We start from the raw sequence: 25,451 nt of genomic DNA, 5'->3' as shown, positions 1-25,451 counted from the left end.
GTAATTTATACCTTATATTTTATGATAGATTTGGCAGCATAAATAATCACATCTGAAGGCTTGCGATTAGCATTGGCAAATAAGAGCCCAGACTATTTATGTGTAGGCAAGAGACGATGGAAATAATTTTCACCTTGGAATTCCCATTATTGACTATTTAAGGATTTTACCTTGAAGCTGGATTAACAAGGGGTTTTTTTTGGGGGGGGGGGAATGGTGGTGACATTTAATATTTACGCATTTTTCCAAGAAAGGTACAAAAAGTAGAAGACAAGTCTTAATTTTCTAATATTCAGATTCACTCTTGATTTAATTCAATGGTACTTTCAATGGGCATTAGAATCACTGGAGAACTTGTTTACAATGTTGATTCTCAGACCACACTCCTCAGGGTGTTTGATTCTATAGGTTGAGTTGGATGCAAAAAATATGTATTTTAGCAAGATTCCTCAGTGATTTATATGCTTCTAATCCAAGGAGATTGTGCTTTCAGACACACTGGTCTTGTATATATTGAATTTTGTCCAGTTAGAATTTTTCATTTTTATTTTAAGTACATACTCAAAGGCTTAACAGTATCATTAATATTGTATTTGAACTTATTTGGTAACATTTTACTTATTTGGTAACATTTTATAGATCACAAGAAATGCTAGGTAGATGCCATATCTTATCCATCTTTCTTGTTCCAGAACTTAGTACATGGCCTGTAAGACAGGAGACTCTCAAAATGTGTGGAGCATTTCACTCAACCAAAGGTTCCGCTGCTTTAACATAGCTGCTGCCTTCTCAGACCTTCAGCACATAGCCTCAAGCTCTGGAAGGCAAGATGGAAACATTATCTGACCTCCAAGAGGCCAGATCTTTGTATCTTTGTACTAACACACACCCTCCCTTAGATGTTTTATTATCATTTAAGCAGGATCAGTAACAAGCTTGCTTATCTTGTTTCCTAGCCTACAGGAAATAAATGGGAATTAGGAGAGGCACCTCAACAGCCAGTTCCTTCACTTGGTGTCACCCAGTCCCATGTTCTCCTGTCAGGGATGCTTTCTCTGACTCTGTTACTGTCGGAGATCTGCTGGTCCCACAAGACTTAGCTCAAGCCTCATTGGATGCCCACTCTAATTATTCTCACTTTCCCATCGGCTCTTCCGTGGCCTTTTGGGGTCCAGCTGCCCCTCTGAACGAGTCGTGACATTGGCCAAGCAAATCTTTATTACCTTGGTTGGCTGCTCTGCTCAGCTCTTGCAGATGCTGAGGGAGCTGAAATCCTAATTTCTGCTCCTCATCTTTTCTTCCCACAGTCTTGAGATCTGCAGTGGAAAAGATAAATGGTTTCTAATCCCACAGTGCAGGTGTTGAAAATCTTTACTTTGTATTGCTGAATACAACTCGAACATTTCCTGCCTAGAGTCTTGTCTGTCTTTTCATATAGATTGGATGTACTGCAAATCCTGTCACTTTCAACTCCTAAAAAGTCTCACAAATCTACGACCTTCTCCATCTCCACCACTGCTTCTCTAGCTAGTGCAAGTTAACATCTTCTTTCACTTTGGCTTTTGTCCTCATTTTCTGCTCAGTGTTCCCACAGCCCATGTGTCCTCCTCACTGATCTCAGAATGTAAAATAATCTTATCTCTCTCTGGCTTAAATGCCACAGTTTCCCATTGCTTTTAAGAGAGATAAAACTTTTTAATGGGAATTACAAAGCCCTGCTTGGTGTGGACCCTGACCACATCTCTAGCCTCATCTTCCAACAAGCTCACCTTGTTTTTGCTGCTCCAGCCACTGTAGCCTCCTTTCAGTTTTCTGTATTTTCTAGACTGCTTTCTGCCACAGGGCCTTTGCACACACTATTCCCCCTGCTTGATCTTCTCTCACCTCTTCATCTAAGTAACTGCATAACTCAGCTCAGATTTTTCCCTGATTTCCTTGACTAGGTCAAACCTCATCCTCATAATACCATAGATCTTGCTTCAGAATGGTTAGTGCAGCTTTAACTTTATAGATATTATGTTTGTTTGATATCTGTTTCTGCCATTGACTGCAATCTTCATGAGGACGGGGGTCATATATGGTTCTGTTCAATGTTGTGTAACAAATATTTAGTCCAATGCTTATCAAATGGCAGGTACTTTATAACTATTTGTTGGGTGATGAATGTTTGATATGTTTATTCAATAATGCTAAATGTGTTGTTCACTGTGGAGTGATATACATTAGATATTATCCTTTATATTCATAATCTCATCCTCTATTGAAGAAAACAGACTTGAAAGCTTTTAATTTCAAGAGAATAATAGAGGAATGACCACAGAGCTTGGGATCTAAAAGAGAGAGTATATTAATCTACCCAAAGGAATCTATAGAGACTTCACAGAGAATGAAAATTGGTCTGTGTCTTGAAAGATAAATATGAGTTAACCAAATAGAGAAACATCCCAAACAGAAGGAAACCATGTGCAAGTGCCTAGAGGTACACAATGGCTGGGTGGCAGGTATATAGAGTTCTGGAGTGGTGTTGGGTTGGGGTGATGGGCTTGGATGAGGAGTGGGTGTAGGTGGAGGTAAAAGGTCTTGCTGAGGACACTGAACTATAAGAGACAGAGTAAATGGGAGTATAGATAAAATAAACTTAAGGATGCTTGCATGTTGGGAAGGTCACTCAGACTGGAGTTTGGGATCCTGGAAGGGAAAGACAGAAAAGTTAGGGAGAATACAGAAGGAGCAACTTCAGTAGCTCATATGGGAAAAAAAAAACTAGGCCAACGCAAGACAGTGATAGAAGAGAAGGTGAGAGGTAACTCTGAGAGCTGTTTCAGAAGAAAAATCAATGACCAACTAGATGTGGGGTTTGAGGGAGAGGGGAAAGCATAAGGTAGTTCAATTAGGTAGACTAGCAAGATGGTGGAATTGTTAGTTTGCATGAATAATGCTCCAGGAGGAATGGGTTTGGAAATGAGGGAGGAGATAAATTGCTCATTTTGAACCAGGCTGGGTTTTTAGGTGCCTGTGGAGTATCTGGGTGGAGATGTTCCGGAGAGGGTTGGACAATCCCAGTGGGGTTCCTATGACCACCTGTTACTTAGTTTTGTTTCTCACATTGGTGATGACCTATAAAAATACATCAGTACTGTGTGCCTTTAAAAAGACAATAGGCAGGATCTGTTGGGTGCCTGGAGCCAGGTACATCATCACCAGGGCAATGTATCACTTAAACAATAGCGTAATTGAGGATGGTCATCATATGCTGTCTGAATAATTGAAGAGGCACCTGTAGTATCCAAATGGAGCTTTGGTTTGGAATTAGCCATCAACAGATGGATGCCAGCTAAGCTGAGTGTATGGCTTGGAACTCTTTTAAGATTTAATATCTCCATGGTAGGGCACAAAACATACCAACAAAGGAGCACTATTTTCAGTTGTATCATCTTCATCTACAGAAGCCACATTGTGCCCTTTGGTTTGGCTTGGGGGAGGGTAGCCATCTCTCTTGGGCTCCCTTTTACTCTAAATCCTCATTTACTTCTTCATCCATGTCATGGTTTAGGTATCTGGGTTCAAAATAGTTTGGCAAAAGTTGAAGATATCAATTTTGATACTTACTCTTGAGCTAAATGTGTGGGATCCAGAAATGGAGAGCTTTGAACTCAAATTTTATCCCTTCACTTATTGACTGCATGATTATTTTTGTTTTCTGCCATGGGGCCTTTGCACACAAGGTGTGCAATATTTTCTGTGCCTCGGTTTTACTTTCTGTGAAAGAAAAATATTAGCAGTGGTTATTTTAGGAATGTTGTGATGATTAAGTGACTCAGTATAGGTGAACTTCTCAAAGGAGTGCCTGGCATGTAGGAAGTGCCCAATAAATGTTAGTCTTATTATTGGAGCTGAAAGTTCCAGGACTACAATGTGGGGTATTTTGTTTGATAATCAGTAGCTTAAAAAATAAATGCAAATTCATTTAAAGGAGCAGTTACTATCCAGTTCTTTGGACTCCACTAATCCCCATAGCTGTTCATCCCATTCACACGTTTTTGTTCACCTCCTGACCCCTGTATGTTTTGAATCTAGACACTCCAACATAGCCCAAAGTAAAAAAGCACTTTGAATTATGGTCTAATGATGGGAAAGAGGACAATTTTGCCTACTCTTACAAATAAGAACAGTTTGTCTTGTATGAGAGCAGAATAAGCATTTGTTACCTGGTGTGATTACAAAAGGCTAAGAAAATCTCATTGATTCTGAAATCCCAAAAATATTTCCTGTGGAGGAAATAGCATAGGGTTGGGGATACCCCTGAGAAACAGGAGCTGGTAAGGTCAGTTTCAGGTATGAGTGACACTTTGAAGCCTAGAGATAAAGTCCATGTGATTTTTTCCCCCAGATTAAAAAATTGCATTGATATTTGAGCCTGGTGGGAAATGAATCTTGATTATAATTAAGTGTGGTCCCCCAGTGGGCTCTTGGTTGGCTGGAGCTCTTTACTGGGAATCAGGCAGGGTACGTGGTGCTGTATCATAAGGACCTTTCTCTTTTTAAGCTATCTTGTGTTTGTCATGGTTGGTTTTGGAAAGCATCAGACTTGAGGGTAGACAGAAGTGACAAGGAAGGTGCTTATTCCTGCCTTTTCCCTTCTCCCCCATCATTTGCACATAGCTGAAGCTGGTTAATTTCCAGAAAGCAAGAAACAGAAAAAAATAAATTCATAAAAAAGGCTAATTACATTCAATGGCAAAGCTAACACCAAGCTGCTTTTAAGTCACTTAGGTCACACTACTGATTTCAGCAGCAAGAGCACAGGGAGTTCTCTGAAAGCCACTCACAGCTGTTACAGTTCATTCCAACCCCTCCCAGAAAATTCCAAACAGAGGACATATTCCCTGGATACTGCTGGACTCATATGGCCCTCATGTTCATCTCTGGAGAAAAAAACTTGATTGCATTCAATGACGAAACTGTCAACAAACTGCTTTAAATGGAACTTTCCTTGTTAAGAAACAGAGAATATCTGTTGTCCATGGCTTTTGAACTTGGACAAATTTATGTGGCCCATTAAAGATCAACCTCGTTCATCTTTTGTTTATTTGTTGCTTTGCCTTGTTTTGCTTTTGTTTCCTTAGATAGAGAGATAACCTGGAGCAAAATTGGGAGGAAGAGGAAGTGTACCTTTACCGTCCTTTTCTTTTTTCCTCCTCTTTTAATGGATCAACATCTAACAGACCAGATTCTTGATTAGTAATGGTTGAGCCACTAACTGACTGAGCTGGAGAATTCTAGAAAGTTACTTGTCCTCATGGGCCCATAGTTGTGTCATTGATAAAAAGGAGAGTTCTACTGTTGATCTAGCACCAATTTATATGCCATTAATCTCTCTGCTGAAGCCCTTGCCCTAGAACAGGGTATGCTAATGCATGGACCTTATTTATGTCCCCTTTCCTTATCTATGCCCAAGGCAGACATCACTAATCAATCACAATCCTCCTTCTCACTGAGCCCAGATTCAGCCACCTGGCTCCTTTACAAACATCACCTAAGCAGAAGGGCAGTGGGAGATACAGGCTTCCAAGTTATGGAAAGAATAAGTCACAGGGATGAAAGATACAGCATAAGGAATATAGTCAATAGTATTGCAAAGCATTATATGGTGACAGATGATAGCTACACTTGTGGTGAGCTTCTCAGAACATATAGAGATGTTGAATCACTATGTAATACACCTGAAACCAATGTAGCATTGTGTGTCAACTACATTTCAATAAAAACATTTTTTAAAATTAAAAAAAAATTTCCAAGAGTTAAGAATTCTAATCAATTTAATTAAGACTGCCGGAAGTAATAAGGGAAATGACTCCATGCAAGGAAAGTAAGATGTGTTTATGGTAAGAAAAAGCATAAGGAAAGCATTTTTGTTGTGGGGGGAGAATAAATTTGTCCTAAAGCGAGGCTGGTTATTTACAGAGGAAAAACTTAGGACAAAATCTGGACATAAAGAAAAAAAGCTGTGGAAGGCTTATGGAAAAGACAACTCTGGAAAGGAATTTCATATGTGGTCAGTACTGGCTAAGATTAGGATAAATGTAAGAAAATGAGTTTTAATGTCAAAAGTACACTGGTACAAAATTAAAGTTTTGTTTTCTCCTTGTTAAAGAAACTAAAAAAATTTTTGAGCCATTTATTTGCTTGTAATAAGGCATTATAAACAAAAGCTTTCTTTTAAAGTTATCTGTCTAGGAAATGAAGACTCTGTGTTACCAAATCACTTCCTATGTTTAATCAGATATTTGATTACTTATGAAAATGGAGTCTTACTATTCAGAGAACTAAATTTTGCTCACTCACACACAAAAATCACCTAAGCAGCCAGTGTATTGGAATTGTACTCAAATAGAACACCATCCCTACTTTGTAACTGTTCTACTCCTCTTTCCCATGAAAGCATAATTGTTTGTGTTAAAGTGGCCATTTTTCCCCCTTATCTTTAAGATAGTGAGTGGGGAGCACTAATGTGCAATGCTTGTTTGAGCTTAGGCAGTCTGTGTACCTATCATTCTAAAGCTGACTTAAGGTAGTCTTATTGGAATAAGAATATTAATACTAAAGTTGACACACAATGTGATGCCTCCTACATATGTCATCCTCTTTGTCAGTTCTTCAATGTCTCAGAACATCTCTGTGCGCTGTCACTTCTTGGGCTAGGTGGGCCATACTGAACTAGCAGAGTCAAGATTTGGTTACTCAGAGTGGGAAAAATCAGGTAAGTTAACATATATTTGTCTGAATGAAACTTATTTCCATTTGTTGCTATAGGTACATAATGAGCTAATCAGAAAAATTATATTGGGAAAAGGATTTGGAGGAAAGCAGGAGGGAGGCATTGCATAGCATAAGAATTAAACAACCCTTAAGTTCAGTTTGTGATGTAAGCAAAGTAGTAATTATAAAGAGTGTTTTGAGACTATTGTCTGAGTAAGATAGTAAGACAGCAAGAGAAAAAAAAAAAAGAAATGTAATGAGTCTCCAAAGTCATTCATGTCAAAATGTGCTTTTAAATATAGACAGTAAGTAGGGTGACAACATAATTCATTGTCTAAACCGGAACATGTTTGAGAGTGAGAGGGGCTCTATTAATAATTACAGTGGGACAAAAGGTGAAAGCTAGCACATAAGATCACTGCAGCCACCATCCTATCCACTGCACAAACTTCTGAATGTGTGTCAATCAGAAGAGAGTAAATGAGCAAAATATATTTGACAGAGGAACAAAGTCTATGAGCACCGTTTTCCTTCCCACTGAAGGACATAAGGCATGATAAAGACAAAGTTCTGATAGAGACACAGGGAAGAATATTAAAAACATGTGGTTTTCCTATCAATATGTTGCTCATAATGTATTTTTATTTCAAAGTAAGGGTATATTAGAAGATTCCTTCCTAGGAAAACACATTCCTAGAAGAGAATGCCATTCTTAGAGAATAAGAAACCTCAATTGTATAGTCTTGGAGCCAGCCATGTAGCTTTAACAACCAGAAGATTCCATGCAGCCCACAGAGAAATCACATTTCTGTGACACATTTCAGACACTGCCAGGTCCTTGTCACAAGGATCACTTGACTGCATCAACTCAAATTTCCTAGCTGAAAAGACTAACATTTACCATATTATTTAGTCTCACAAAAATTCAGAGTATTTTACATATTTTCTATTTCTTTAAAAAGGGTTTTATTAGAGAGAGAGAGAGAGAAAGCACAAATAGGGGACGGGGCAGAGGGAGAGGGAGAAGCAGATTCCCTACTGATCAGGGAGCCTGACTTGGGGCTCCATCCCAGGGCCCTGGGATCATGACCTGAGCCAAAGGCAGCTGCTTCACTGACTGAGCCACCCAGACATCCCCAGATTTTCTATTTTATAAATGTAGAAACTGCCCTCAGAGGTGACTTGACCAAGGTTATCACTAAAGACAGATTGAGATTCAAATTCAACCAGGTCTAATTTTTCCCACATTCTTAAGGTAAGAGCATCAAACAGAAATAGCAGGGCATACAACTCATTCATTAGTTCGTCAAATATTTATTGAGTGCCTTCTTCCTGCTAGACAGTGTTCTGTGTGCTAGGAGCATAGAGATGAACGCAGGGCAGTGCCCTTATGATGCTTATGCTCTCGCAGAGAAGGCAGGTAGAGAATTCATGGCAGGGAGAACAGCACATGTAAATGTACTGAAAAGAAGCTTTCTGGACCTTGTTAAAGGTACGTCAAAGACAACAATCTGGCTGTAAAAGATTGAGTTAGAGGAGATTGGAGAGGGAAGCAGGGGACAATGTGTGTGGGGTCCTGTAGCCCTCATGTGAGCACTTCGGATTCCACAGAAGATGGGCATTCAGAGAAATAACATGATCTTCTTTACAGCTGGGTGAAAGGGTAAAAGAGGGAGCAGCAAGACAAGAGGAGGAACTATGGTGGTCTTCCAGGCTGGAGGTGAGGGTAGGTTAGACAGGGCAGCAGCAGCTGAAGAGATGAAAAGTAGAGTGAGGGTATGCTCTGAAGGCCATGTGGCAGACTTTGCTGATGGATTAGGAGCTGATCTTGGGAGCAAAAGAAGCAACTGTTAATGGAACTAGAAATATAAGGTTGGAAGCAAATATAGATTAGGCTGGGAAAGTGAGCAGGACTTCATTTCTTTTCAAATGGAAGAATTTGTGATGTTTACTGGAGCTTTAGGTCACAAAGGATCTCCTAGGGGATCCCTTAAGGATTTTTAAGCAAAGGAGAGAAATTATTCCACTTTCCTTTTGGAAAGATGCTCTGATAGCAGTGTTTGGAGTGGATTAGGGACCATGGAGAGAAGGAACAGGGAACATAATTGGAAAGTTAATTGCTGAGTTAGGTTAGGGATTGTGAAGCCTTGGATCATAACAAAGACCTAGGGGATAAAGAGGGGAGGCTACATATGGGAAAAATTTAGGGGTAAGGGAGTTGATAAAAAATATAGTCACTTATTAGATGTAAAGGAGGAGCATATTAGAATAGTTCCTCTTTTCTAGGTATTCTGAAGTCTGGGAGAGACTACCAGTTGCCTACTCACACTCAAGCTCTTCCTTACTGATAGACCCTTACATTATTGAGATAATGATGTCTATAATTCCCAGTCTTCCTTGGCTTGGGTGTGACCACGTGACTCAGCCAATGATCCAAAATGAAAATGTTGGGAAAGACTTCCAGAGGGCTTAAAAAAAAAAAAAAAAAAAAAAGACTTATTTTTTTTTGAGAGAGACAGAGAGAGACAGAGAGGAGAGAGAGAGAGAGAGAGAGAGAGAACAGGAGGGAGGAGCAGAAGGAGAGACAGAGAATCTCAAGCAGACTCATACTGAGCACTGAGCCCAGTCTCACAACCCCTGAGATCATGGCCTGAGCCAAAATCAAGAGTCTGATGCTTAGCCAACTGAGGCACCCAGAGCCCCCCACCCCCACCCCACCGCCTGAGGGCTTCTTAAAAGGTGAACAAACATTTGAGGAAAGTCTTTTACCCCATTCCTGGTGCTTGACATGGAGATTACCTTGAAGACATCATCTCTTTCTAAGATGACAGAGCTAAAGATAGGCTCCTCACTCCCTGTGATGACGTGGTACCTGAGTTATCAGCTATAGTCTGCTCTCTCCCAACATCTTGGACCTGTGAAAATGAATCCCTGGCAGTTAAGGTGTTCTTATTTTGGATTTTCTGCTACAGGCAGTTAAAACTGATGAGTGTAGATTTTTAACGGAGACTATTTTAATTAACCTTCATAATGTCCCCATGAGTTAGATATTAGAGACCCCACTTTACAGACGAGGAAATTGAGGTAGCAGAATTGGCTTTGAACCTGTGGACTGTCTGGCTCCAGATTCTGCTAAAATTACAAAGCTAATCCTCTGTTTCATGCTTTTCACCAACTTGGGAGTTAGTGGATTTTATACTTTTCTAGACACTTCTTTAGATAATTTTTTTCTTCTTTTACACATTTTTTTATGTGATCAAAATTTATAGTTGGACAAGAAACCAGTAAGACCTTGTCCCCAAAGATTTCAGACCAGAGAAAAAGCCCTAATGTTATTCCTCTCCTGTTATCTGTACAGCAGGAGTTTTGCTTCAGAGAAATGCCAACCCTTCCTTTGTCCCCTTTCATTCTCAGGATGCCTCTGAGAGGAGGCAGGAGTGCTGATGTTTCCATTAGTTAATGAATACTAAGACTGAGGCTCTCAAGATTAGCTCAGCATGGGGCCATTCGGAGGCTACTGACCCCTCTTCATTCTGTACTCAGAATTTGATATTCCTGGGTCACTCTTTTCTGCCTGGGAAGTTTGAGGGACCAGTGCAATAAATAATACACCCTGGGAGGATTTCAGAGTCCTTGAAGGGGGAACCTATAATAGCACTCAATATATTTCTTTTAATTCAATTCTAATTTTCAAATGTACCTAAGTTTTACACGAAGAATTCTAAACACTCTCAAAAACAAAACAAAACAAAACAAAACAAAACAAAACAAAACAAAACCCAAAAACAAACCAGAAAGAAAATCACAGGTATTTGTGCCTCTGCTTTCCTGAGATGTAAAAGAGTCATCATGCAAACATGCTTTATCTGCCACATGTTATGTATTCATAAAAAGATAATTCAATTTTAATAAATATCTCTTGGATTCCTCTATAAATATTAAGCTTCACCATGTCCTTGCCTTTCATCTTAATGAAACTCATTCTAACCCTTAAGAGGATCATGTCATTTTGCACATCAGTGAATAAGCCTCACGGCTCCCATTTCAACCCACAGCAAACGCCCTTGAGGTTAGAGCTTGATGGTTAAACACAAAAGGTCCCAATGCCCTAAAATTCCACAGATGCCTGTTGAATTACCAGGATGCCCACAGACTGCAAATACTTAACAAAAGAGGTTTCTCCTCCTGACATCCCCCACACTCCCACCCTCACCACAACTAAAAGAGAAAAAAAAAACCCCAAAACTTCAAACAGTGCACCTGGCTGTAATCTTTTCTACTTGAACTAATTGCTATTTGCAGTGGCATAAGGTTGGGGTCTGGAAGGGGGGAGGTGGAGACTCCTTTGGCTAATAATGAAGTATCAAACCACAAAATGATTTCATACGGTCGGTTGTTCCATTCCAGGGCAGCCAACATCTTACATTAATTTTCAGTTGCAGGAAATATAGTTCTCATACAAAGAAATACATTCCTAACAAGGTACAGGAATTAATTTTCAAAATGCCCTTAATGCAAATGCAGGCAAAGTTTCAAGTTGCTGCAGAGTTTCAGAGTAGTGACTTTTAGAATTGTCTGAAAATTATGCAACTTCTGGACTTTTTAAAAGCATTAATGTTCTTAAAAGAGGAAAACCCCAGTGTTTATAATTACCCACATTCTTAATTATCCATTCGTGTTTATGATGATTTATTTATCATGTTTCTCACCCATTAGATTGTAGATGTTATGTGGACAGGACAGGGACTCTGTCTATTTTTGGTCACCACTGTACCTTCAGTATTCAGAAGAGTGCCTGGCGCGTGGCAGGTGTTCAATAAATCATTGGTGATCAAGTGAATGAATGAAATCCCAAGGCTACAGACAATTCTTTACATGTTTGCAATAGTAGCCTGTCGCCAAATGGTTTAAAGGGTGGAGATAGAAGGAAGGGGATTTATAAAACTCTATACATTTTATTGTTTAGAGTGCCTTATCTTAGTGGGAATATTTTCACATGTAGCAATTGATGACAACCAGTATTGTTAGTAGTAGGATGACTAGTGGTGAGGTGGTGGTAGTGGCCTTCAGTGGCTATGATGTGTCAGGTGTTTGGCTTAGCTCTTTGCATAAATCATCTTTTTTATTTTCACAGCTTCTCTAAGGGATAGCTATTATGATTCTCTCCACTTCACAGATGAGCAAACTGAGACATAAATACATTAAATAGCTTTTCCCAAAGTCCCAGTATTCCCAGAGCTGGAAGTGACTGAGCTGGGAATGAACTTCAGCCCATCTGTGCCATCCTCCTCTCCTCTCCTCTCCTCTCCTCTCCTCTCCTCTCCTCTCCTCTCCTCTCCTCTCCTCTCCTCTCCTCTCCTCTCCTCTCCTCTTCTTAGAACAGCTGCTTTAGAGGCAAACTGGGGAAGCTGACTTTTGGTAATGAAACAAAACTAACCTCTTCACTTGTGTTGAGGTTGAACTTTGCAGGGTGAGGATATGGAAATCCCAAATCAAATGGAATGCACTAGATTGTGAAATTAGGTATAAATATTTATATATGCCATTGTCTCTCCAGATAATCATAGACCATGAGTGTTGCTAATAAAAAAGGGTAAATCAGTATTTTGCAAACTGTAATCAGATTAATAGAAGAAACTCAGAGACATGAAGGAAACCTGATATTCCCACAAATAGATGACATACATTTGAAAGGACTCAGCATCATTGTTCAAAACATCCAGTAGATTTTGTAATCGGACATCAAGAATCCACAGGGACCATCATCAGTCACTTAAGGTAAGAAGGATATATATGTTCCAGCCCAAGTACCATTCCTTTCACTGTTTTATTCTATCTTTAAGAACGATCTGGAGAGCTTCTTAACACCTGCCTAAATACAAAGCCGAGAATAAGGAGTTTCTCATTTCTCACATTTTTATCCTTGCTGGTAGCTCTCTACTGGTACGTGTTGGCCTTTGTCACTTTGAAGTAGTGTCCTCTATTTGGATAAGAAGTTCTTAGTCTTTGATAGAGAGAGATTAGGTGTATTCACTGGAACTATTGGGTGAGTTAACCTGGTGACTTATTTCCCCAAATCCTTCAGCTCAGTTTATTCATTTGTTAATTTGTTCTACATGATGGTAGACACTTCAAAGCTGTATTTCTTTAAGTGCTTTTTTGTTGGCAGTTAGAAATGACTTGCTGGTTACCAAGGAAAAGTCTGATCAAAATTTACTCATATTTTTTCAACAACTTGAACTGTAAAAATAATTGTGGTTTTCACAGAGATTCTATTATATTTTTTAAGGTTGTTTTGGCTACCGTTCACTTAACTTGACTAGTTTGTTTTCACTTCATTAGTGTTTACATTTGCTTAAATCTCATTTTCCATCATCACTATGTTGTTCAATGTCTACAATTCTTATAAATAGATCAGTGGCTCAAAAGTGATTTGCTGAGTGCAAAATTAGTGATAAAAATAGGTGTACATGAATCACTGAATTCTACCCCTGAAACTAACAATAAAAAATAAAAATAAAATATAGAGAACAGAAAAAAATAGGTGTACAATTACTACAGCTCAAAATAATGTTATAAACAAGGAATAGGACTTGGGTGTAAATGTAAATATGTATATATTGAGACAAATGGCTATGTGTGCTAATGTGATATATTTCCTATCTCCCAAATGTGTGCACAGGAAGAATCAAAATAAATATCTGAGAGTATATCCTACTATAAGCAAATTATACCTAAAGAATCTTGACTTTCAAAATGAATGAATGAATGAGTACATATTTGAATGTTAGATTGCATTACTCTCTAACACCCAGGGTAGTATTTATTTTGAAAATTTGTACAGTAGGAACATAAAGTCAACAACATATTCACTTAATTTTCAATAGTGGTATCACTATTAAGTACTTGAGTTTCTCCAGAATAAGGACAAAATAATGCTTTCCAATACAAAATTGGTGAATTAGTTAAGACAGTGAAGAGACCAAAGATCTTGAAGTATCATCCAAATTCAAACTCCTCGAAGCAAAACAACTTAGTCATACTGTGGCCAAGACTGTTACAAATCTGGCCTCAAGTTAAATAAAAAATATTATGCCCTGGAAGAACTTGGGATGAGGCTTTGGCAAGATTCTCTCATCCAGTGACACTTTTGGACTTTTTATTTGTGGTAGTGCACAATGGAGAGAAGTTGCTATCACTTTATTATAGAATGAATTATTTAGATGCAGAATATGGATCAATTCTTAGCTTTTATGCAGGGTGTATATTAGGGTAAAGTTCAAGACAATGTCTTGTTCCATTTACTTGCTCTAAGCCCCTGCAACAGGAGAAGACATTTTTCACGCAGTTAGCTGTTATTTTGCGATTCCTGTGCAGGCTGCATAAGGTCACTAGAATCAGGGTAATGGCCTTTCCATGTAAATAAAAGGCCTTGCCCCCAATACCTGTTCACACACTGCTTGAGTCAAAGAGATTCGACAGAAACAACTCCAAGAAACGGTATGGACACTGCTTGAGGAAGACAATGGCAGTATTAACCCCCCAAATTATGCAACGAGGTGTCCCTGATGCTCTGCCCCTTACTCCTGAGTCAGAGTTGGAAGAAATGGGGAGCATTCCAAGTCCCAGCAAACCACTCTAATGAGCGAATGTCTTTTCTAGTCTTTGTTATTAACTGAGCAAGCAAGTAGAACATTTGCTTTTTGGCCCTGGAGTATGCTGGTTCTTGAGGGAGAATGTGCTCTTACGATTTTTTTTCCAGTGAAAGATGAGAAAAATTTTTTTCCATGACACTAAAATACTCTTTTTAAATATCATTTCAAGTGGCTTGCTCAAGTGGACCATCTCAACAGTATACAGTCTGTGTTGGTTCCAAAATGCCGTGACTTTCAATGTCAAGCACTAGATGATATATTAGGGGCTACTTAAGAAAGTCAAACTGGTACAAACCCTTTCATTGCTGGGAGTTTAACTCCTTTCCAGTGCTTAATGATTTTCTTTACTTGTTGAGGATAATTACTAATGATATGTTACCAGGCATATTTTAAAACCACATCCAAAGGCTCCAATTCACTAAGAAGAAATACTTTTGAGAGCAGAAGGCAACAAAATGGGTGCATTAGGAATTCACTGACCAATAAATATCCGCCAAGTTGAAAAAAGGTAATTTTCAGCATTAGATAAGATACCCTTACCTACTAGATATCCAAAACCATTAAACGCTTGCTGCCAGTTCCAGTCACTTTCCTCTATGCTAAACTAACGTGTAAACTGATATACGAATAAGCAAACATATGTTCTTTTCTTTCTCATTCTTTTTATTAACAAAAGGGCAATATTTTACTCTACGTGTTACTCTGCAACTTGCTTTTTATTACCAAAAAATATGTCAGAGGTAACTCTCCAAGTCAGCAGGCACAAAAAATTTATTTAAAATATTCTAATTTTGTAAGTTAAGTAATAAAAAGAAATTAACTGAATGTGGAACTTAGATGAACAATTGCAAATGAATCCCGCATAAAGATGAGAAAACTCTATTATTAATTTTGAAATTTCATGTAACAGTTGACCATTAAAAAACACACTTTAATAGTTATTGACATGTAATTGACATACAATAATTCCCAAATATTTGAAGTGTAAAGCTTGATATTTGGACATATGAATATATCTGTGAAACCATCACCACAGTCAAAACAATATCTCTCACCCTCAAAAGTTTTCTCATGCACCTGTGTCATCTCTTCCTCTAGCCCCACCTGGCTCCAAGCTGCAGGAAAGGTTCAAGTCTGCTGCAGATGTCATATCTGGGACCAGCAGCCATATGAGTTATATTCCTATCCTGGTGATGGTAGAAGAACATATAAAACTTGTTTTATGGCCGCTAACATTCCCATGTCCAAAATGAGTCACATGGTAAAGCCTTACATCGAAGTGGTGAGAAAATGTACTCTACTCATTCTAGTGTGATGTCCTGTATCATTACCTGGCAAAAATATCGATGGATTCATCTTTAACTGAGCGGAAGTAAAGGACTGAAAAGAATAAGAATAGCTCAGTTACAATAAATAAGCAGCTGAAAATACAGAATTAATATTGAAAGGCTGGGAATTGAGATTTGGTCATTGAAGCCATTGATGTGTTTGACAGCATACAGAAGGGAGGGTGTTGAACAATAAGGCTAATGCTGGAACTTCAGTCTATGCCACATTTAGAGAGTAAATACAGATAAAGAGAACCAGAAGAGCAATTGGGAGGTTGGAGGAGCCTCAGAAGTACAAAGGGAAATGTTGTTAGGAGTCATTTTTCAAGCATTCAAAGGTCCTACAAATGTTTTAATGGCTCTAACCATAGGCATTTTATGATTTATTCCCTCTGCTCTCGAACTTTTACTCTCCTTCTTAGCCAGATAAGGGAACTGAAAGATTTGTTGGAGTCTCTGATCCCGCTTTTTTTAATTGTTAGATTCCTATGATAACCAAAACAAGTATCATAAAGGGGTAGGGTAATTTCAACTTTCTCTTAAGCCTTTAGAACATAAACAAGGAGAGGTTATTCGCTATTCCACAAAACCTTCTATGTACAAATATATACATATATGTCTAAATTTAAAATGTGTTTACTATGAAGGGTCTTAAATATCACATATAAATATATTGTATGGTCAGTCTTCTGAAATGATGCACGCTAGCTCGTTTTCTGTGACTCATCATTTCATGAGCACTGGGAGGACACTGACCGCAGTGTACAGAAACTTCCATAATAAAACCATAATGGGCACTGCACAAATTGCCTTTTTTAGATTTGGGGTTTCAATGCAATTGAGAATGTTGGATGAATTTCCCTGAGGCTTGGCTTGAGGAACTTCCAATTGCTCTTTGCCCGGTCCTGAATCTGGAATATAGCTTTAGGTGGAAAATATGTCTTAAACCCAGTGCTAGGTGTGGTGGTGGTATTTTTGCTGTTGTGCATGTAGCAAACTAGAGAAAATTGAAATAAAAATGTAATTGTCCATGGAAAGAGCTACTTTTCCTTCTGGATTTCCTTCTGGGCATGGATTGAGAAGAGAAAGTGACAGTTCATTTAAAATTTCCTGACATGATATGTTAGTTATCAATTTATGGCCTCTAATTTCCCCTGTTTGATCTACCATGTGGTTTCCATCTCCTGATTGGATCGAAACTGCTTCCCATGGTACTTAGGAATCTTCATAGACTGACCGCAGCTTTTCCTCAGCTTCATCTCCTGTCCCTCCTTTCCCCATATTTGACTCTTGAGTCAAACCTCCTCTCTTGTCTCTGGCCTGGGTTACCATTCTCCTTTCCTTGCTTCTGTCTTCCTACACCTTTTGTCTTTAAATTTCACTCATCCTTCACATGTCAGAAAGGAATCTTTTCTTCTGGGAACTGTGTTATGAACCAGCCAATATTGTGTTGGTTATCTTTCCCAACTGGTCCTATAACTAGCCATTAGTACTGATCACTTTGTATTGTAGTTACCAGTTTGTCTTTCTCCCCCATGAAATTAGTTTCTGGAAAGTCTAGAGCTTCCATCTTTCCCCACTGCAACCATAGCTCCCAGCTAGGTCCAGGCACATGGACCCAGCCAGGATCTTAAATGTGTTTATGAAATAAACAAGATACCTGAAAGACAGATTATCTATCTATCTTCAGGGAGATCAGATTCTACCACAGAGATTAGTGCAAAGAACACTAGATGAACTTAAACAATTAATTCTCTAGAGATGCAAAAAAGCTTGATGGAGAAAGCAGTATTTAAGCCAGTCTTTGAAGGATTTCATGAGGCAGAGTTGAGGAGCTAAGAGTGAAGGGAACAGAGTAAACAAATACAGAGGAGAATCCATTTGTGTTCTAGGTATGTGAAAAATAACAAGTCAGCTTTCTAGAACAGTCAAGTGCATGATGGGAAACACAATATGGCAAGGAGGTGTGAACAAGAGACTTGGGGCCAGATCCTGAAAAGCCTCACAGTATATGGAGGAAGAGTGGTTATGAACACATGGTCTAGCAATATCAGCACCACCTGGGAACTTGTAATAAATGCAAATTCTTGGCCTTGACTCCAGATCGCTCCCTAACTCAGGGGCTCAGGAAGGGGGGGCTCAGAAACCTGTGTTTTTACAGGCTCTCCTGGTGATTCTGGTGTGTGCCAGGGTTTGAGAACAACTCTAAGATATTTGGCTTTTCCTGTGAATGCAAGTCACTGCTGCTGTGTTTGTGTTGACTGTAGCACATCTTCCCCAAACCTCTCAAGGGACACTGTACTTTGAGGTTAATTCACCCAGATAAATAAAGTGTGGTGAATTCTGCTGGCTTCTGGATCACATGTCAGACATTCTCTGAGAAGTCTGACCTCAAACATCAGCCCCAGTCCATAATTTCTGCATTAGTATATCACATCCTCTCTCCAGCTCCCAAATTTATCAATGGGTCACTCTTCCCCTCCCTACAGAGATTGTTTGTGGGATTCCTCTGCTTGGATGTCTCCAAGAGAAAAGACCAGACTCTCAGGAATGGTTTGTGTTTGTCTGTTTGAGGGGAGTCGTGGAAGAGAGCTCTTCATAAATCTGTTCTCTTACCATTCAGTAGTTCTCACACTGATGCTCACACTGTCATTTAGAGAAACAAGGTCATCTGTCCATAAATTACATACTGAGGCCAATTCTCTCCCTGCCCATTCCAGTGGAGACTTAATATCTGGGATTAGCAAGAAGATGGTGTATAAATCGCTCTCTTTTGAGCCACCATCTTCCTTTGAAGACTTCTGATTTGTTTTTGCTGTGGACATTTGGTTTCTTAACTAATTCAAACCCAGTTTCCTCTCTCACACTCCCCTTTCCTTCCTCCCTCTTCCATCACAAAAATCTCTTAACTGCTGAAACCAGGTATGTTCTCCCAGTTAGAAACACTCCTGAGACTGGGCACTTAAATTTTGACGTACTCATTATTCTTGTAATTATTCAATACGTTTTTGGATTGTAAATTCCATGAAGTTGGGCACCATTTCTGACTTGTTCTCCACTATATCCTCATGTCTTATAGTAGAGCCTGGATCATGGTTAAGTGCTCAATAACTATTTTTTTAAATTCTATGACTAAAGGAATGATCCGGTTTTATAATTCAGGTCACAAGAATTTACCTCTTCCTAACACCAGGGCCTAGAGTCTTGTCAACAGTAGGCACTAACTAAATGATAGTTGATACTTTTACACATACTATTTTTCTCTACCTGGACTGCCTTCCTACTAGAATCTCAGTCCTTTAAGGCTCAAGTCATGGTTACCACGTAAGACTCCACGAGTTGTCTATTTGACCAATCCAGGGCTGCCGCTGATACAGGAGGACGTGAATGGTGGCCCCTGGAGGTGTGCAATATAAAGGCCCCTCTCAGCTCAAATGTCTCATCTACGAGGAAGTTTTTCTCTGGTTATAGGCTGTGGTCTTCATGAGAGCAGTGGTTTTTGTCTCATCTAGCACCTGGCACAGTGCCTACCTAGCTCAGAGCAAGCAGTAAATAAATATTTGCTGAATACATGAATGACCTCCTCCATCCTAACGAGCTGTTTCTCTTCTAAGTCTTACACCTTGTCCTTGCTTTCAGATTGGGAATTCTTTCTGTGTGGGGTTGATGTTCGTAAGTTCCTTACAATTATGACCAAGTCCATAGTGATTCTGAACCTTGTTCTTTTTTATATTGAGTGTGAGTGTTTCAGAGAGTCTGTAATTATAAGATTGAAGGACTTACACCACATCCATATACAGGTGGATCAACTCTCCATAGAAATTTCTGGAAACTGTGCACACCCATGTTTTAATGTGGTCTGGAAGTTTTACCTCAGGGTGTGGTTATATGCCCTTTAGGCCACAAACCATGGTTTCTGACAAGTACTGTTTTGAGAGTGAAGCCTCTGGAAACTTGGATAAGAAGCATGAATAAGCCTTAATGGAGGACAGTTATCCTCAGAGGCTGCCAGTCCAGCCCCAAACATTAGGTACAACCACCAGGCACTGCTGGCTTGGATTGTATGAAAGGGTGGTGTCCCATGTTCTGAAGAGCTGAGGGAAGGGAGGGACTATCATAAGCTCCGGTGACCAGACATCACGTTTTTGGCAGAGCCATCTGGGATATGTTCTTTCATATACTGTGTTTTTCAGGATCTTAGATCATATAGGACCATTCGTTCTCTTGCATACACTGCAAAGCCCAAGGATCTATCTGTGCTTTACTAGACACACCTAGTGAGGTGCAGGACACATACCAAAGCTGTCCTGTGTTGAGCTGAAAAACATGGTCAAGCTGGTGTCAGACTCAGAATTGGTGCCAGCAAACAGTGGTGCTGTGTCAAATCTGGTCTGCACCCTGTTTTTATAAATAAAGTTGTATTGGAACGCAGCTGGGCTTCTGTTTACATGTTGTCTACTGCTGCTTTCACTCTACAAGTTGAGTAGTTGAGAGAGATGCACACAAAGCTGTAACAATGTACTCTCTGGCCCTTTATAGCTTGCTCACCTCTGACTTAGGAGATGAAGCTTCCCTGTGCCACTAGGAGACTGTAATTACCTGTTATTTTAACTCTTTCCCTCAATAGATTTAAATTCCATGATAGCAGAGAGGCATCCGTCTCACTCACTGTCACATCTCTAGGAAACAGACTAAGTGCTTTTTAAATATTAGATTAATAATTAAGGACTAAATAGGTGAATACTGAACAAGGGAAATGAAACAGACCCTTGAGTAGCACAGACATTTTTAGTTCTTTGATATTCTCATTGATTTCTTTAAGATCTATCTATACATTAATTTTTGTTGCTTAATTTTTAAGATGAAGCATTCAAGAAACAGTTGCATGTAAAGCAAATGTTTGACCCTTGGTTCATATGTACCTAATGACTTCTGTTTTCACTTCAGAAGTGTTTGCACAGAAAATTTTGACCTTTGATATGCAATAAAAATTATAATTAGGAAGCCCCAATATCTTTTTAGGGACATTTTAAGATCACTGCCTTTGTCTAGTATATTAATTATCTAGGGCTGTCATTTCTAGCAAAATGCCACGACTGGGTGGCTCAACCAGTGGAAATTTATTTTCCCACAGTTCTAGAGACTGGAAGTCCAAGACTAAGGCATCAGCAGGTTTGGTTCCTTTTGAGGGCTTTCTCCTTGGTTTGCGTCCCCATGTGATCTTCCTTTTTTGTGTGTTTCTTTTTGTGTGTGAATTTCCTCTTGTTATAAGGACACCAGTCAGATTGGATTAGAGCCCATCCTAATGACCTCATGACCTCATTTTACCTTAATTGCTTCTCTAAAGACCCTATCTTCAACCACAGTCACATTCCGAGGTACTTTGGGTAAGGGCTTCACCAGGTGAGTTTTGAAGGGACACGATTCAGCCCATCGCACCCACATATTTCTATGTACTTTCTTCTTTTCCTACAATCTGTAAGTATTCATGTAAAACCACATGTGAGGAAACCAGGTCACATCGGCCTTGGTACTCAGAGTACCAAGGCCGATGTGACCCATCCTGCTGGTTAGGCATGTGTCCTCCTCTTCCTCAACTTTTCTATTAGAGAAATTTAAGCTCCTTCTTTGATCAAAGGCTTACTAACCTGCAACTAAATTTCAAGTTTTTCCCAGTGTAGAGAAATCATTTAAAAGCTTTCAATTCCCTACATATATTTAAACATTGGGGGAGGAGTAGCCCGGAGTGGGGAACCACTTAACCTAAATGTTCACCCACGGGACTGATTAACTAGGTTACAATGGAGCCATAATGTGGAATGTGATGTAGTCTTAAAAAATGGGTTGCTGAGGAATGCTTAGTGACCTAAAAGGTCTGTACCATATTATTACAGAAAAAGAAAGCAAGTTACAAAACAAAACTTATTCACTCATTTAATGCTATTTTTTGAGCACTTACTATGAACTAGTCACTGCTTTAGATTATGGACATTCAGTGATGAACTAAACAAAACACTTACCTTCTTGGTGCTTGAATTTCAGTAGAGAACACCTGCAAGAAACAGACAACTCTGTGATACAGCGGGTGGTGTTGTGCACTGAAAGAAAATATAACAGCAAGGGAATAAAAAAATGAAAAATGAAGCAATTATTTCAGCTTGTTGGGTCAGGAAGTCTTCTTGGAGGAGGTGACATCTGAGCTGTGAGTTGGAGAAGATGAGGGAGCAAGTCACTGGTGTATCCAAGGGAAGAATATTCTATGAAGAAGGAACAGCTGGTGCAAAGGGCTAGGAGAATCTCCAGAGGGCCGGCCATGGAACAAAACAAAGGCTTTTACACCAGGAGTGGCATAATGTCAACTCTGTGGAAATAAAAAGCAAATGTCAAGAAAAAAGCTTGGAAAGACATATATTAGGATTGTGACATTCTGGGTAAACTTTATTACCTTCCCTTTGATTATTATAGTATTTTAGATCTCTTACATACATGTGTTACGTCAAAAAGAAAAACACAAATGTTTCTGGTATGAAGTTTGCCATGAGGCTCCTTTTGCCTGGAAGCTCTCACTGAGTTCTCAGAGCCTGGGTCTCCAGACAACCACTCAGGCTGTGCATCATTCCAGAACAGAGAAGAACTCCTAGCTGGAAAAGCCAGGAGGAGGTGTTTTGCAGATACTCGCAGACAACCAGAGCAGCCCTGATTTACAGTTAGCGGTAAAGGTGTTAATGTCTCTTCTCAATGGCATCTCTGCTATCGATAAGTGTTGGCTGAGTCTAATGACAACCTAATTGGCAACAGAGATTGGAACAGATGTCTCACCTAATAAAAAGCCCTGGTGTCCACAGGCTGACCCCTTTTGGTCTTAGCTGAGCCTTGGTTCTGTGCGTGATCCTTTCTGGCAATTGTCGTTAATCACACATGCTCACTGATTGTGGCTTGCTATGTACCAAGTGTCCTGTAGACCTAGGCCAGCTGAGCATGTGCACTCTGGCTTTTCCTGAACGCTGACCTAGGCCATGTCTTCTGTCACCTCATTTAATACACACACAAGTTAGACTCTTTGCCCATCCATTTGCCCTGTGAGTCCTTGGTGGTTTTACAAAGGAGTTTCCATTCTCCAGATGTAGGTAAGTGAAGAGATAGTTACTGCTTCTTAGTGCCCCTCTTTAAGGAAGAGGGGTTGTGTGTGGTATGAGGTGAATTGGCCAGAGGTCCCATCCTGTGGTAGAAAAGGGACCGAGGACTTCCTGCGTATGAAGGGAAGAAAAGGAAGTACTTTGGAGCACAGATATCTCCTTTCCCTCCTTCTGAATGTATACCAGATGGGTAAGGTCAAGACAATGGTCACCAGCTTGCAAAGGCAAAGGCATTTTACCTTCTAAATTCCTGGTTGAATTAGTATATTGTTGAACAAAGTATACTATTGGTAAGAGAATAACCTCTTTGCTTATGGAGGCCTAAACACCCAGCTAGCACAATTAAGGAATCTTATATTAAGACCAAATGCCCAGGAAGCAGCTTTCAGAACGTAAGTAGAACATTCCCTTTAGAACTAAAACCTTGAAAGGTGTATATCCTGTAATCCTAATTCCAAAGTTCTTAAATCATCAATGAAAAAGGAAAAAAAAGTTCCATGGTCAAATAGATTTGAACCTTGTTAAGTTAGATAAATTTAGCCAGGTTGCTTTTCTACAGGACTGATCAGAGCCTTCAATGTAGAACATAATTAATGGAAATATATTACTTTGACTCAACTTATTTTTTTTATTGAGAGAGAGAGAGAGAGAGAGAGAGAGAGAGCAGGAGAGAGGCAGAGGCAGAAGGAAAGAGAGAGAATCTCAAACAGACTCCAGGCTGAGCACAGAGCCCAACACGGGGCTCGATCTCATGACTGAGTTGAAATCAAGATTTGGATGCTTAACTGACTGAGCCACCAGGTGCCCCTTGATTCAACCTTTTTTAATAAAAGAGTTGTATTAGGCACAATACAGGTCAATCTTCATACAGAATTTGACAGCATATTCTTTTTCTAATTTCTGGTATTTGATGTTTCACGAATTGCTGCTATAAGAAGAAAGACTGGTTTGTTCATCCTCCCTATTCGGTTCACCAGTTATAAGCATACTTTTCTGAATCAATTCATAGTTTTCTGAATCAGTAAATGGACAGATAGATGGATGAAATAGGGTGGGAAGGGATGGAATAGAATGGAAAAATATGGCAGCAAAATGTTCTCAAGAGTCCTGTTGCTTCCCCTCCAGCTCTATTTTTATTGTTGTGTGATTCTGGGCCATTTCCTGTTATTATTACACTTATTGTTGTCAGAGGAAGCCAATTCATTTTAATATTAGCCTGAGCAAAACATAATGAGGAAGAGAATCTGCTACCAAAAAGGAAACATGTATGTGCTGCTTTGCATTCCAAAGCCTAGTACTCAGATAAAGAAAACATCCAGAGTGCTCTCCACACAGTCTCAAAACATCCTGCCAGGCCAATGAAAAATTCAGTCACATCAAGGAAAAGCCGCCTGAGAACCAGATGATTTACCAGGCTCTTCACTACTCCTATTTTTATTCTGGAAGGGGAAAGAGGTGACGATGGAGAAGGGGAGAGTTAAGAAGGGGGCCGGAGCAGGAAGAGCATGGAGTACCGACGTCGCCAGACCCCCAAGCTGTAGGGTGAACTGCTGGCCTTCTTCCCTTAGATCTTACAGCACATCCAGAGCCGCTACTGACCTTTATCTCCTGTGAATGGAGAGCCTCTGAGAACTTGAAAGTCTGCCCTATCCATGAGCCAAGGCTTCTTTTTCTCGTCTTTCTCCTTTCCTTCCCAAATATATCCTCCGAATTGTGTGTGATGTCCTCTCTTCTTGGAAGGGTCACTATTTTCTGGGCATGCGCAGGAGATGTGAAAGCTGGAGAGAAGAGGAGGGACAGGGACCCAGCAGGTGAGGAGCCCAACCCTGGGCCAGGCTGGGTTAGATCTCATCATATACTGTATTCAGTGCTCACAGTAATAGTCTGGTAGGTATTGTTTTACCCCCATGCTACCATTGAGGAAATCAAGGCTTAGTGAGGCTAGGGAGCTGGCCTGCCCAAGGGTCCCAGACTACAAGGTGCTGGAGCCCTGGTTTAAACAGGAGCAGGTTTGCTGGCTTTACAAACCAGTGCCTTTAACCACAGCTTTTTCACTTAATTTTGCCAAGCCTCAACATTCTTATTCATGAAATAAACATTATTCTTATTTTTGCCCTTGTCTTCCTTCTTGTTTATTCTCTACACAGTGACCAGAAAGATGGTACCGGGTAGGACTAGGCTTGGCGGCCAGGAACAGGAACACCAAATAAATGGAGGTGACGTGTCTGTGCAGGTATGGATCTGCTCCATAAAGCCCTTGGGGACTTCGGATCCTTCCAAGTCACCACTATCCCATCCAGTGGGGTGGCCCCTCATGGTCCAATGTAGCATGTGGCTCTAACCATCACACCTGCATTCCAGGCAGAGAATAAAGGACAGAGTGAAGAAGAAAAGGGTAAACCCATACAAATTGCCTATTTTTTAGGCATGATTTTCTGAAGCACCACACCACACTTCCACTTACCGCTCCTTGGCCAGACTTGAGTCCTCTGCCTCTAACTATCTGCAAAAGATACTGGAAAATATGGTCTTTATTTTTATTCTGGGATGCCACGTGTCCAGTGAAAAACTTG

At 39.8% G+C, this 25,451-nt stretch overlaps 1 long non-coding RNA gene across 2 annotated transcripts; it reads right to left on the bottom strand.

Moving 5' to 3' along the window:
• Nucleotides 1–25,451, bottom strand: LOC140642987 (uncharacterized). Of its 2 annotated transcripts, none has more exons than XR_012039371.1 (6): nucleotides 25,343–25,451; nucleotides 24,478–24,656; nucleotides 21,763–22,103; nucleotides 3,610–3,759; nucleotides 1,224–1,316; nucleotides 1–817 (listed from the first exon to the last, which is right to left on the bottom strand). It is a non-coding gene; the product is annotated as an uncharacterized lncRNA (long non-coding RNA). The 2 variants fall into 2 exon arrangements; XR_012039370.1 differs by having other exon boundaries at nucleotides 21,763–21,794.

The sequence above is a fragment of the Canis lupus genome, chromosome 11 (assembly GCF_048164855.1).
Source record: "Canis lupus baileyi chromosome 11, mCanLup2.hap1, whole genome shotgun sequence".
Taxonomy (NCBI): domain Eukaryota; kingdom Metazoa; phylum Chordata; class Mammalia; order Carnivora; family Canidae; genus Canis; species Canis lupus.
This window is presented reverse-complemented; position numbering and strand designations above follow the sequence as displayed.